This window comes from Sorex araneus, chromosome 2 (genome assembly GCF_027595985.1).
Source record: "Sorex araneus isolate mSorAra2 chromosome 2, mSorAra2.pri, whole genome shotgun sequence".
NCBI classification, from domain to species: Eukaryota; Metazoa; Chordata; class Mammalia; order Eulipotyphla; family Soricidae; genus Sorex; species Sorex araneus.
The window spans coordinates 145,720,368-145,735,506 of record NC_073303.1 but is presented as its reverse complement, the minus strand read 5'-3'; the positions used below and the strand labels follow the sequence as shown (position 1 = coordinate 145,735,506).

General features: G+C 38.8%; 1 protein-coding gene across 14 annotated transcripts in view; it reads right to left on the bottom strand.

Annotated features, from left to right (window-relative positions):
• ZBTB20 (zinc finger and BTB domain containing 20) overlaps nt 1-15,139 on the bottom strand; it is an 897,756-nt gene that overhangs the window by 143,352 nt on the left and 739,265 nt on the right. For 3 of the 14 annotated variants that reach the window (XM_055125921.1, XM_004606709.2, XM_055125925.1), the window contains exon 1: nt 13,021-13,471. The exons of 8 other annotated variants lie outside the window; for them this stretch is intronic. The gene's annotated coding sequence lies outside the window, so the exon portion shown is untranslated. Of the gene's footprint in view, nt 1-8,390; nt 8,506-13,020; nt 13,472-15,139 lie in introns of those variants that run through there. 3 more of the 14 variants (XM_055125922.1, XM_055125923.1, XM_055125926.1) reach the window with 1 other exon arrangement.

Below are 15,139 nucleotides of genomic sequence, written 5' to 3'. Positions count from 1 at the left end.
GACCAAGAGCTGCTCTCTACTGTGAAGACAGGCCAAAAAGGGGAAATGCCAATTTCATCTCTTGAGAAGCATAATTCAAGGCAAAGCCTAAGAGTCAAGGCCATGTCCTTAGCCAAACACTTAGTATCTGTCTCTGCCCTTAGACACATACTTCGCATCTCTCTCTGTTACCTAAAGTGGATTTAGGCATTCTTCTCTTAACTCAGAACTTGAGATGCAGACGATAATGACAAAAAAGAAAATGTATAAATGAATAGAGAGTTAAAACTATGAAAGAAAGCTCCCTGGGATTATCTGTACTATCAAGATAGGAAAACTTTGCAGATGCTACTGTCTCTCTAGAGGAATAAATGCTTGCATTTTAATATTCTCAGCAGCTGGTTCCTGTTGAATGCCATCAGGATGATTCAGCCACCCACCAGGAACACCAGTAACAGCAAGTGCACACATAGAAATCTGCAAAACTTTCTTCTCTTGATGCCAACACCATTACTCTGGCAAAATCAAAACCCTTTATTGAATTACCAGTTCTACTGAATGTGACCTTGTTCCCTTCACAAATACCAGCTCCATCGCAAATACATGGAACTTCTTGGCTGATTAAAACGCAACATTCTTCCTAACTTGAGCACATCCTGCTGTCAGCTTCTGCTGGGCCATGGCCATGTAAGCTGCCCTTTAAAACTCTTCTCACTATTCACTATCATTTGAAAGACCAGCAAGATCCCTACACATCTCAACTCCACCTTTTATGCTGTCCTACCTACACTTCAACCTGTAATTTTTCACGTTCAGCTCTGTTTATCACTTAGAAGTTGTACGTTTCCATAGAATATAGTCATATATCAAAAGAAGACCCAGAAATGTGTAGATGAACTGTATTGACCATAAATCTGCTTAACATAGTATTATCAAGTCCTATTAGAGTAAGACAAAAATTCTATACTTACTCCCTTCTTGAAACAGACCTTAGATACAAAAGGGAAAGAAAATGTCAAAGATGATGACTAGCTATCAAAAATGTCTCACTGGCCTCATTTTTAGGTCTCCAAAGTAAAATCTAAAGACGTTCAACACATATTCAGGTGCTATCAAGAGCCATGAAAATATATAGCTGGAGAGGGAATCTATAAATGTAATGAATACACAACTGGCTTATAACAGATGCAACTAAAAATGAATTTGATATCTTGACCTGCTCTACAAAGTGAAAACTTCTAGTTTGGGCATCAGATGGTGCTGTTACAAGCTCAATCTGAAGAACCAGAATTACAAGAAATCACTTCTGGGGATGCTGTAAGGAGCAACCCTAAGTGGTTGGTGAGTCTTTAGGGAACCTCAGAGAGATGGTGACACTGGCAGTCAACAATGAGTAATACTGTTCCAGGCTCACATGGGTTGATAGTGACCATGAACACGCTGTATTTTAAACTTCTAGGGAAGAATGAAGGATTTTTGTAAGGAAATAATAAGCCCTGTTGACGTGCATAAAAACAACGTATTTTTATTCAGTTCCTATTATGTAAAAGATGTTGTGTTTGTTGCTTGAGGAGATATTAAATGCAGTTAGATCAACCTGTATTTTCAGGAAGAATATTTTGGGGAAAGCACTAGAGGCAAGAAAAGATGAATAATAATAGGAGTAGGAGTAACAACAACAATGATACTGAGTGATGTGTACGTGCTAGTCATTGTGTTAAGTATATTCTCTATGCTGGGTTCTGGAATTCTTAACTGATCTTTTCAATGTAGTGATAGTTTTTTAATTTACATACCTGGAAAGTAAAGTCCAGTGAAATTAAGTGCAATGTCAAATTAGGCAGCCCTGTTCATCACAAATTAGGCAATATGCCAATGGCTCATCTACACACAGACTATAACAATAGGCATTAAAGAGTATTGTAGAAATAAAGGAGACAGGATCTGCTTCTATTTCAAAACACCAGAGAACAGGTCTGCAAAAATGATGTGCATGCTTAGGTGACAGAGATGTTCTCTAGGTTATATTGTGCTAAAACTTGTTGAGTCAACTCCCTCTGATTAGAATTCACATATTTTTGTATAAGAAAGTAAGATAAATGATTTACACAGGAAGATTTCTGGAAAGGATTTGTTTGCAAAAGATTTTTTGATTATAATTTAGGCTGCCTTTCTTTTATTTGTTAGAGATAGAGTTAGGATAAGAAATGAGATATAAGTGTATCTTATAGGGATATAGGGTTAGGGGAACAATGTTTACGTAAGACAGAATCTAGAAGGTATAAGATCTTGGTGAATTTTCTTTCATTCCCTAGAAAGCCTTTTATCCTTGCACATATATGCCTCAGCTACATCTAAGGTGGGGTTATTAACACAGGAATAGGAACTTGGAAAGCTTGGTTCCTTTTGCTCTATTTTTTCAATTATTTCTGAAGTCTTATAAGTCTGTATTAGGGGTCAGGTCTATGAGGTAGGAGCTGAAAAACTTGATTTCTTACATGATTTGCCTTTCTCTTCTGGAGAAAGTTATGTCATTTTTATGCTTAAAATTTTATATTAGGCTGGAAATATAGGAGAGCGGTCAAGACGCTTGCAAGTGACTGATTCCGGTATGATCCCTGGCATCACAAACAGTCTCCTGAGCACTAACAGGAAGATCCTCAAGCACAGAGCCATAAGTAAGCCCTGAGATTGCTGGATGTGGCCTCAAACCAAAAAATAAATAAGTAAATAAATAAAATTTTTAAAAAAGCAAGCAAAACAAAACAAAACAAATTTCTTTATTGTTAAGGTGAATGGTTTAAGACAGAATGGCATTTCCTTTTCACTTTTGATAAAAAGTGAATTTTGTGTGTGGGGGGTCTCTCCCTGTGGGGCTCTGAGCTACAAGGATCACATTGGGTGGTGCAGGGTGGGGACACGGGATGCAGGCACTGAACCAAAGAAACACCACCACTTGAGCCACATATCTGGTCCCAAACAGAATTTCTGGTCATTAATTTCTCTGCCCCTTTTAGTGAAAATAAAAATCTCCAAATTCTCTGTGAGTTCTGCCATTTTCTTCCATTTAGAACACCTAGCTGGGGCCAGAGTGACAGTACAGCAGGTAGGGCATTTGCCTTACAAACACGGCTGACCCAGGTTCAATCCCCAGCACCCCATCTGGTCTTCCAAGCCAACTAGGAGTGATGGCTGAGTGCAGAGTCAGGAGAAAGTCCTGAGCACTGCTGGGTATGACCCCGCCTTCCAAAAACAAAACAAAACAAAACAAAACAAAACACAATGAAACAAACAAACAAACAAACACCCGGCTCACAGAATTCACAATATAGCATTATGTCAAGATGAATGGGGAGGAGATGTAGTTTCTTGATTTTTAAAGCTTTTCTCTTCAATTGTGTTTATCAGTATAAGTCAGGGTAAAATATAAAATATACACTTGGTATTTTAAAATTGGACATGCTTCAGTTCCAGAGATTCCAATATTCTTTCTGGAGAGTTTGGTAACCCATTCACCCATATTGAGACGTCTAAGCCTCCTTCAAGCGCTGAGATGCAATGATTATGATTCTGATGCTGACATTTGCTTTGTCGACACTTAAAGCAGAGCTTTACAACCTCAAATAATAGCATAACAAGTTGCTCTAACAATTACACTTATATGAATCTTAAAGCAGATGTGCATAACAGCTCTTTAAAACTATTATCACACTGGACAGCCAAAGCTTAGAAAAGGTTGTTAAAAATCTCTACAAAAGTGAACTTCATAGTTGATTATATCCTATGGGAAATTTTGCCTTTCTATCTTCTTTCAAGGCTGATCAGCTTTTCTCTTCTTTAGGATATCTGTTAATTTTGCACTCAGCGTCCAATAACTTTAATCATTAGCTCCCACTCTGTCATGGCTCCTATGTCTCACCCCTCTGACCTTGTCCACAGAGTTCACTCTTACTGATGTAATCACACATGCTTCTTTGTAGTTACATTCGTCACAGTGCTCATTAGAATTATCATCATTCCTACTACACCTCAGGTCAAGGAAATTAAATGTGCTTATGCAATTTGTTGTCATTTTTTTCCAGCTAGGATTTCTTCATCCAGAAGGACAGTTTATTTTACATGATCGGTAAGTAAACAGCTAGTCAAAATGACTTTGAAAAGAAGTAGTAAAAAGTCATTGACTGGGACAACATATTAAATCTATAGAGGTTTTTGCAAACTGAGACTGCAGAATTTCACTGACCTTGAATGCACAGGTTCAAAATTTATTCTTGTCAACTTAGTCATTCAAACTGCTAAGGCGGTAAGTAGATAAAATATAGGACTTATATTTATATATGTTAAAATAAATTAGTCAAAAATCACGATATCCTGGAAGAAATGTTCAACCTATTCCACCTGGACTGATTTAGTGACTTTCAGTAATAGACTGATAGTGCCTTAAATAAAATTGAAACCTTAAAAAAAACAGAATATATAAACCATAAAGTGAAAATTTAATTCACTGGGTTATTCTAAATATTCCTTAACTTTTGCTCTTCCTATGGTCAGAATATGTACAAATAAACCCACCACAGTTTAAATCTGGAATTTTTTCCTTGAACTCTGAAAATAACATATAGGATTGAGAATCTGACATCTCTTTATTGATTTATATTATAAGGCTCACAGTGTCACTTTATAAAATATATATTCTTTATTTTAATGTTCAATCAAAAGTGTAGGATTTCAGGTCTGGGAAGGGATCACAGATCGTTCTCTCCTGGTTATTTTTGGCTTTAAGTATATTGATCATTTTATCATTTTCTTGCTTTAAATTGCTTTAAACACAGCACAAATGTTATTTTCATCATGCCAGAAATGGGTTTGGAATTGATTTTGAGTTTCCATCAATTTTACTCTTTGCTCTCTGTGAGAAGTTTTTCACTTGCTTAAATTCAAAAGGATAGTTTTGCTCGAAAGATGTCACAGTCTAACATTTAGTGATTCTTAGCTGGACAAGAAAACTCAAATTTTCTACTTTACTAAAGAATAAAAATCATTGAACTCATTACCATGGACTTTATGAAAATTAGCGACGAATCATTCCTATGAATGCAACTTTAAGGGCCTCAACCTGCTTTCTCTTCATGTAAGTGTTCAACAAAAGCATGTATCTTCTGAGCAGCCCGCCTGATTGGTCCAGGTTGGCACTGTTTCAGTGTTTGGCCTACGGCGGCTGCTTAGGAATAATTTTGTCTCATCCTCTCTATTTTCCTGGACTGTATCGGACTCAGACACGTGGTAGGGGAAGGAAATCCAAGTCCCTTAATTTCTTTTAGTGCTAAATCCAAGCCCAGTTCTAGTTTGGCTAGATGATCTTATCAAGATTTAACAAGAGGTATTTAAGTAATATCTGTGAAAAGACTTTCCATTAAAGAATGTATTATAATATATATATATAATAATAATTTTTTTCCTGTTGGAAATGGGAAGGGACATTATCAAACTTATTTGATGAGTCCTGAAAATAACACACTGTAATATAAAATTTGTGGCAATTATTCATTTAAATTCATTTTAAAAAGACACAAGCAAGTAGTTCTCTTCATATTAAAAGAGATACTGGAAATCTATTTTTAGTTATTGCTGAAAATATTTTGGCTTCCATAAACGCACCTTCCTAACACATCTGCTTGCCCTCCTCTGCACTGTCACAATTGAGAATTTGTAACATTTCAGCCAGGTTCTCAAGACTAATTGGATGAAACAATTACACCGCAGTATTAAGATTCCTTTGCAGAATCAAGTGAGAGGAGATCTGCACAGTTCTGAGAGACTGAACGGTCTGCAGCAAGTAGAACCCAAACTCTCTCTCTTCTATACATTTTCCCTGCATTTACAGTCGTAGCCACTGGCATACTAACTACTGAAAAGTTAACGTCACATGCAAGAACATCAATAAGCACAGGTAACAATTTAGGGATGTAAACTTCACTTCCCACTCCACCTTTACTTCTCGTCCGTACTATACTTGTTTTAAACCAAATGCTTTGTCGCTTTTTGAAAAGTACCCAGAAATTTCTTCTTCAACTCTCTGTACCTTTGATTTTACATGTGTAGTATGACACACCTTGAAACAGAGAGGCCCACTAACCAGAGTGGGATGTTAACTTAAATACAGACTTAGGGGGAAGAGCTCCATCTACTGAATCAGCTAGATCACAATTTGCACCCTATAGTCATCCCATTCATTACTTTCAACCTCATAGAGGTACTGGAGAGAAAAGAAAAGTTACGGACAGAAAAACAGTTTGGAGTCTGATGCCATTTTGAATACCTCCCACATATCCAGTGCCCCTTCCTCTGCCCTTCTTAATCCCCTAAGCTTTGGGTGATTCACTATAAAAGAAAAGTGGAATTCTTTACTCTCGGAAGCATTCTTGGAAAGAGGTAGAAAGCTGTCGGTTATTGGAGGAAAAGCCCCAGAAAGTGGAAGGGAAAGCGACAGAAAGATCACTCAAGCTGTCAGATCAGACACACAGGTAAGAAGAGGAAAGCAAAGAGGCAGCCTACTTACTTCTCCCTTGCACCAGAGCTGGGGAAGTCTGCATTCACCCAGGATCAGTTTTGTTCTGGGCTCTCCCCAGCTGCTCAGAGCTGTGGCATTGGGAATTTGCTGTGGCTTTGAGATTATGAGAATATGCTTCAGCCAAAAGAGTCACAAACAAAATTCAGGAGAGAATAAAGTACAAAAACAGCTGATCTTACTAAAGAAGCTCTTGGCATGTTCCTACATATGCCACAATTTTCTGTGGTCCCTCCAGGTTCTCAGCTCACAAAAATCATGGTATCATGTTCATCACTGTTATTTTTTTCAGGGTTCCTAGTGGTAAGGGTAGTACAGTGAGGTAAATACATAGGCTGGTTGTAATAATGTAGAGATTACTTCTACTTGTTTCAAAGCTTTCTAGACATTCACAAGGTTAAAAAGTTTCTTTCAGAACACTGACGACATATAGAAGTGATATATAGGAGATATATAAAAATACACAGGGAAAAATAGCTGAAGCCTATATTAGGAAAGTGTAAAACTTGGAACAATACAAATAGTATCTGAATACACTTGAGCATAAAATTAAGGGTATGTATGATTTTACAAATACTTTATAAATTAAGATAAACTACTAGGCTAAAATAATTGTAGTAATAAGTGTATATATAATACAATAGCAATAATTTACATATAAAATAATTAGATGATGGCATCATTTAATTAGATTAAAATTAGAGAAAATAATAAAATATAAAGTCTGCATTAACACTTATTCTCTTTTATGCTAGAATAGAATAAGTACAGTTGTGTCTGTGTACATATGTGTATATAGGTATATGTGCACAAAGTCTTATTGACACCAAGAGGTGATATACAGCATAGAAATAAAAACTTTGAATTATTTTAAGGTGCGCATCTAAAATATCAGCATTACCTTGGCAATTTTTAAAAATCGGTTTAAGTATCAGGTTCTGTTTTAAAGCAAAAGAAAACAAATGAGAAAAACACTGCATATTAATATGCATTTTCAAAGATTATTTACATTTATTAGAATATCTAGTTATCTAAAACGGCTAACCAGATTTTCTTTAAGCCTTTGCAAGACAAGTGCAATTGTGACTCAAGAACAGCTAGGAGAAATTTCACCTCAAAATGAAATTTATTTGGTTAGTTATAAATTCCCGAGAAAAAGATTTTCTCCACCCAAAACTGTACCAAACAGCTAATGAATAAATATACTCTAGCAAGAATCAATAAGAATTGCAAAGCCTTAGAGGGTCAGCGCAGGCTTGAGAAAGGTAACCAAATGAAGAAACATCAGATGAAGAGAAAGGATATAAAGCATTCTGGAAAAGGGGAAGTGTCAACAATCACTGCCAGTAAAGACTATACTTCAACAGGGAGTACAGCAACTAAGCAAACAAAACAACCTCAAACAACTGGAAATATACATCTTCAGAAGCAAAGTATCATACATACTTAGTAAGCAAGAGGAAAACCTACTTCTTTATCATTTCTTTTGGAAGCCTGGCTTTTAAAAAATAATAAAAGACTGCATAAAAGATACATGTGTTCCTTTTCTGCTATTATTACAGGCCCACCTAGATTTAGCTTTCGATTACAAATGAGATCAGGCATGTTCAGACTAGCACATCTTTCCTCTGCAAGCAGAGAGCTGCTTGCTATCATTTCACTGGCAAATTCTCGTATCGCCAAATTTATGCACAATAGATGCCCTTAAACATCTGTACATTTTCTACTTCAATCAAATATCTCATTGAGTTAATTTTTTCCCCTTCATTTACTCTGCTAATATCAAGCCAACAAAGTTAAGGCAGGCGAGTCCTGTAAGAAAGGAAAGTTGAACAGTACTTACCCTAAGTACAACGTGCAAGCCTTAATCTGGGGGAATCTACTTTTGCTCTATGGTTTTTAGAAGGGAGTCCAGGTTTTAACTCAGCTCTCACCCTTTTCCCTTCTGGAAAACTGAGTAGACTCCCTGAAGGTGGCTCTGAGAAAGATCATACAAATCAACAGCCTTACCTGTGGCCATTCAGAAGACTGCACTTTGGTGTGTGTTTAAAACTATGAATAAAGTCAGGCACAGCGCATGCTCAGCAGGCAATTTAAAAATATTTATAAGATTGTTGTTTCAAAAACAAATTTCCTCAAACAAAGCAAAACTCACATTTCTTATCCATGCCAAGTTAATGTTCTGAAACAAAGCTGTTTTGGAGTTTTCCGCTGGGGAAAAAAAGGCTTCTAAAATTTTTTGTTGAACGAAAAATAGTTCTCCCTTCCCTTTTGGGGACTCTTAAAGGGGTGGAATAAATTTCCATCTAAGTTTCAACAAAATTCAGCCCTGGCTAAGATAAGGCATTAGAAGTAGACAATCTGTAAAAAATATTTTAGGGAAGGTAATAAGGAACTAAAACCTATGCGACTGAAGGGATATCAGAACCTTCAAGACCATCTTGCTTGCTACCATGCAAAAATTTTTCTGATATAAACAGGATATAGCAATATTATGTGCAGACGAGATAGGCTGATGCAATTAATGTGTAACAAATCATTGGCATATCTAAAGAAGTCACATTTCTCTTCTGCTAACTAAAACCTGAACTCCTCAGAACTGAAAAAGAAATGCAGCAAAAATTTAGAAAAAATCCAGTGAGAATGTCAATGCAGCTCCTTTTCATGTAGCAGACATGGAGAGAAGGAAATCACCTATCAATTGGTTACATTTCAACTTTTGCTGAGCAAAATTCTGATTTAGTATCGGGCTTCCATGACTAATTGCAGCAGGACTCTCCTTGGCTGTTTCTGTTTGTCTGTTTCTTCTCTTTCAATATTCCTAAGTAGTCCATTTCACCATCTATCACCGTACCCTGTGCAGACCACAGAACTCCCAGATCTGATTTTAATCTCTCCTACTCAATTCTTAAGACTCTGAATAACTTTTAGCCCTGTTCTACTTTCCTGGGGTGCTCAGCTGGCCTCACAAAAGCTCCACAGACACATTATTCAGTATCTCTGATGATTTCAAAATCAGGAGAGAGTGCCAAAAAAAAATCAATGATTGCAAAAAGTTTATTAAAGTGAAACAGGAGTGCAGATTTAAGAAGTTGGTTCTCTAAGGAGAACAGATTGAAAAAGTTGGTTCTTTAATTTCTCTCGCAGCTCAGCACAGGTGTTCCCTAACTTGTACTACTGTGTGTCAGGATGAGGGGAGGGTTAGGTGAAGGTTTGGGAGTGGGCCAGGGCAGACCAGCAAAAATCTAGGGGCTTCAGCCTTCAGTGTTAATGGATGCGCTTAAAAACAGACCCCCCAAAAAGCCTCGAATGAGGTTTCTTCTTGGCAAATGATTAAACCAGTATGCTGAAATAATTAAAGCTTTGTCCTGAAATAAAGCATCAAGTGAATAGAACAAAAACAAAGATAAAAATTGCACACACAAATGCATGTGTGCACACACACGTTCTCACACACACACACGCACAGATACAGAAACTAGCGGGTGAGGGGAGAAGGAAATTAAATAAAAGAAAACAAACAGAGTCCTAACAGGCCATTCTCCGAAAAGGAATCTAAATAAAAAGTCATATGATATCTGATAGTGCAGGACACGTCGCCAAGAACTGGAGCGGATTGCATACAGGAAGAAAGGGCTAGTGTATTCCAGCTCAAAGGGCTTTTCTTTCCTCCTCCTCTATTTTTTTTTTTCCTTTTCTCCTCTACTGTGAATGTGTTACTCTCAGGTCAGATCTACGAAGAATCCCAGAATGACAGCTATCACCTTTCACTGTGCTCCGCCGAACAGCTAGCTGATAGTTGCTGCCTGAGCTGGGATCAAGAGGGGCGACTAGAACATTCGCTAACAGCCTCTTATCATAGCTCCCTCTCCCCCTTTCACATACTCCCTCAGTCGCATCAGAAATGAAACCCCCTCCCAATTCCTCCCCCTCAACAAAAAAAGCAAACGCAAGAAACCAAACAAAAACCTAAAATCCAAGAGCAACAGTCCACAGCAACAAAAGAGTTCAGGGAGGAAAAAAAAATCAGAAACAAATCCTAAAGAAAAGAAAGAAACACTCTTGCCTTCAATTTCAAACTTTTTTAAAGAGCAAGTTTCTTTCCTCTTATTTGGATGACTTTTGGGGGAAGGATTCCTTCTGATTAAGCACTCACGAAAGGATTAGCAATTTTATAATACAGAAAAGTCTGAAGGCAATGTAAGATTTTTTTTTTCTTGAAGAAATCGTGTAACTGCAGGAAGTCAGCCACCCTAGGAAATTTTGGATTTGCTAGAAGTTCCCCCGATCTAATGTTTTTCATCCAGTTTAAGTGTAGGCACTGGCCACCTAGCTCTTGTTTTTTCTCTGAGGGTCATTACTGAGGCAACACATACACAGTAAGGATTCCCGAAAAGACTCCTTGTTATCAAGTTACTTCAAACATAAGGCGCTCACACCTCCCAGTCAGAAGGGTTTACTGACTAGACATCACACTCTACCCTGGTATGTATTACATCCTTAAGAAGTAGTTATATAAATGCAGGCTAAAATATGGGAAAAAATGTAGCTTTATCTATATTTTCCCAATGGCTTCCCTCCCCAGGGACAGGAAGAGATTATATTTTCAGTGACTGGTAAAGGAGAAAAGAAAAGAGTTTATGAAGCTGATACAACTGTTGTAGCTGTTTTCCACTTAGTCAAACAATTATCTGTAGGTTCTAAGCAGAATCTATATTTTAGGATTGGGAGTGCTTGTAAATTTCCCCCTTGCTTAGTTTTTGCCTCTGTGATGGACCTTTAAAAGGTTTCCAGGTGATAACTGCAATATAAACACGGTCAGAGGAGAACTTTGAGGAAGAAAACATTTTCTGGAGTTCACAGTCCCAGAATATTAACATAAAGATAAAAATGTACACCACAGATAAAAGATGAAATGTTTACCACATTTTGCACATACAGATGACATGCTGATTTCTCTTTTCTTTTGTTGGAGCATTAATTTGAAAATAATAAACATTCTGGACTGTCTGCTACAAGCACAAATTCATGGGAAATATATACAAGCATAGGGAACACAAAGCTCCAAGGCAATCAGAAACGTTGAAAAATCTGTCTCGACAATATCTCGCTTGAACTAGTATCACTAACGGGGCAAGTGATCTCTCTGGGGGTTTTGTCATTTACGTAATTAGATAGAAACAAAAATAAAGATACAAATACCAGGTCCCTTAGTACCTTTTCTTAATAGCTGACAAGTGACACATGTGGTACCTTTTTAAACAGACGGAGGCAAAAACTTGTGAGACCGGATGAACTAATGTACCCCTTTGGTATTTTGGGAACCCAATTCCATAATTAACTTTTTACCCAAGTGGCAAAAGGAGACGTTCCTGTCACTAAATTGATTCTTTGCTTGACTCCTGCTCTCTCCTCCACAGGTTTTTGGGGCCCCAGAAAGGGTAAAGAGCTGTGGAAAGAAGATGCATCCTGCACAACTTTTATTGTGAGTATGAAAAAATAGCACAGAGTGAGCATAAGAGCAGTTGGATTTAGAAAGATTAAAAGAGGAGAAAAGAGCAACATATCCAACTTAATTAGTCTTTTTCCTTTGAATTTTTTATGTACATATATTGGGGTGATGGGGAGAAAAGATAACTGGGTTTCTTTTGAATGTCTTTGTGTCTTTAGAGAGTGAATGTTCTGTTCCTGTCCCTTTCTTTTTAGGTGAAAAACTAATAAAAATAGAAAAACATATATCAGACATTAAGCTCACTCCCCCCACCCCTTCCCTTTGTAAAGAACTCTTTGTTCTCTAGTGAAAATGCTGAAAAATCCCCGGGCAGCTACTCCCTGAAACAAGTGCAAAACACTTAGAGGCTTTTGGGCTGGCTGGGAGCCAGGAACCCTCCCGCTGTCTGGTTAGAAGAGGAAAAAAAGAAGAGAGAGAGAGAGAGGGAGAGAGAGAGAGAGGGAGAGAGAGAGAGAGGAGAGAGAGAGAGAGAGAGAGAGAGAGAGAGAGAGAGGAGAGAGAGGAGAGAGAGGAAGATAGATGGGGGCAGAGAGAGAGGAAGAGAAAGAGTGAAAGAGTGAGAGAAGGGAAGAGAGAGAGAGAGATTGGAGCTTCCCTTAATAGACATAGGAAGCAGCCGTTTTTTTTCCTCTTTCTCTTTTTTTTTTTTCAAAACTGGCGGTCAAGCGTTAAGTAACTCCCGTCTAAATCCACCTGCTAGAAATGAACTTGGGTAACCCCCCAGGGGTGCACAAAGACAGGGAAGACGGTAACATACTCCATACTCTTTCCCACCCCCCGTTGTACTGCTTCCATTCTCTCTGTTCCCATACACAAATGACCACAGATCTCTCACGCCACCCCCTTTGCCCCCCAACAACAAACACGCGAAATACATGCTCCCTCAGTCTCCTAAAAAAAAAAAAAAGGCTTTTCCATCTCGGTTGCGACACAGTGATAAGGGGTAGCGAACAGCTCATACCTGGTGTGAATGCTAATCAGTCAGGAGTTCTCCTTTTCCCAAGACAGGGAACTGTTTCCTTCCAAATTTATTAGAACCTCCTCCACTGCCTCTTTGAAAAACCTTCTTTGTCACCCTCTCCCAAGTCCCGATACTTCTTTAAAAAAAAAATGGCTTCGGAGCTCCTTCTATTCTTGATATTGATTCTCTCTCTCTCCCCCCACCCCTCCTCCTCTCTCCTGTCTGTGTCTCTTCTGAGTGGTCTATTGATAAGTCCCTGGAGGCACTGGGTCAGCCTGCCCGTAGGAAACCAGACACAATGCACAAATCTCCGAGTGCCATTCTGCCATCAGCAAGCAGACCACGTTTAGGAGAGAGAGGGAGGGGGGTAAAAAAACAGTAGAGCAAGAGACAGAGAGAGAGAGGGAGAGAGGGAGAGAGAGAGAGAGGGAGAGAGAGAGACCAACGGAGGGAGGGAGAGACGGGGGGGGGGGAGAGGAGAGAGAGAGAGAGAGAGAGGAGAGAGAGAGGAGAGAGAGAGACGCGGAAGGAGAGTGAGTGTGAGAAAAAGACTGATTGGAACAGGAGGGAGGGAGAGAGAAAGGGAGAGGGAGAGAGAGAGAGTGAGAGGGAGAGCGACACTGCCAGTCAGGTTAATCATCCCTACTTTAATTAGCTGTTCGGCTTAGACATAAAACAATTGAATTTGAATGATCTGTCAGCAGGCTCGGCTGAACCAAAGGGGAAAAGCGAATATTACAAAAAGACTGTTGGTGTGTTCTGATAAGCAATACTGCTCGTACTGACAAATCCTCAAAGGGGGAACTATTAAAACTTACAACTAAACAAAAAAAGTGCATATACGAATGGCACTAGATAGAGGTCCTTTTTAAAAAAAATGTATTTTTCTCCCCTAGTTTTGTGAACGGGAGATATTTACATGCAGGTGCCAACAGATTAGGGGTCTGTGTGTAATGTGTGAAAGTTTATTAACGATGGTCTCGGAGTGTAGCAGACAGATGCTGCAGAGAACAAGACAGGTACAGTCGGATGCCGAGTCTAGATCTTGGAGGGAGATGGATGCTAGAAGAAGAGGCACCGCACCGTGGCAAGAGATCAGCACAGACAAAGTCAGTGGGCAGATAGGCAGACAGATTTTAGGCACGGCACGATCTCGTCTAAAAAGGCAAAAGTTCTGATGCAATAATAGGTGCAAAACAATCCATCCATCCTCCTCTCCCGGGAGCACTCCAAGGTACAGTTAAAATGGATTAATCTTTGTGACAAACAGAGCTGGCAAAGCAGACGATGGCAGACACTGAAGGCGATTTGCAGACCTGGAGATTATCAGAGCTGGGAATAGCCAAAGAGATCAATCTCTCCAAACCCCTAAAATCACTGATGAGGAAACTGAGGCCCAGAGATCAGGGTAATACATCAGCAACAGTCGTCCTGTGGACACTGGAACCCAGGACTCCCCCAGCCCACAAGGCTGGTGCTCTTTCCATTAAACTAGCTAACCTCCAGCTTTCTTGAAAGATTCTGGCCCAACAGGTATGGCAATCATCCTTGTCTCCGGAATAACCAGACACGTCCATCTGTACGGTGCATGCACAGACCTCCAATTCTTTAAAATGTCTAAAGAGATAAGTGATAATATTTTTCGTCCATTTTTTAATATTGAGGATATTAAGTCCTAACTCATTCTTAGAGAAAAACAGAATAATACAATAATGTAGAGGCTTCGTCTTAGCAAGGTGCTAAACCTAGTGGAGGACTGATCAAGACCCCTCTTAGAGTATGCAGTTCTCTGCGGGAATACTGTTGACTATATATCATCATGCAAAAGGCTGCTGCTCTCTCCCACCACCCATTTCAAAAACACAGGCACACTGTGTGGGAAAGAGATTGAACCTTCAGTTTACAATGCTGTTTTCAAACCACTGATGAGATTTTCTACCTGGCCGGTTAGCTATAGGCAACTTTTCCTATATATTTAGAGGGACACGAACTACTGAAAGAGCAGAGAAAAAATTGTACTATCTGTCTGCAAATCTGATGGTATAACATAGATGATTATATTCAGTAAATATCTTCCTCTTGAAAACACATAGTTGAAGGTATTTTTTTCTTTAAGCAG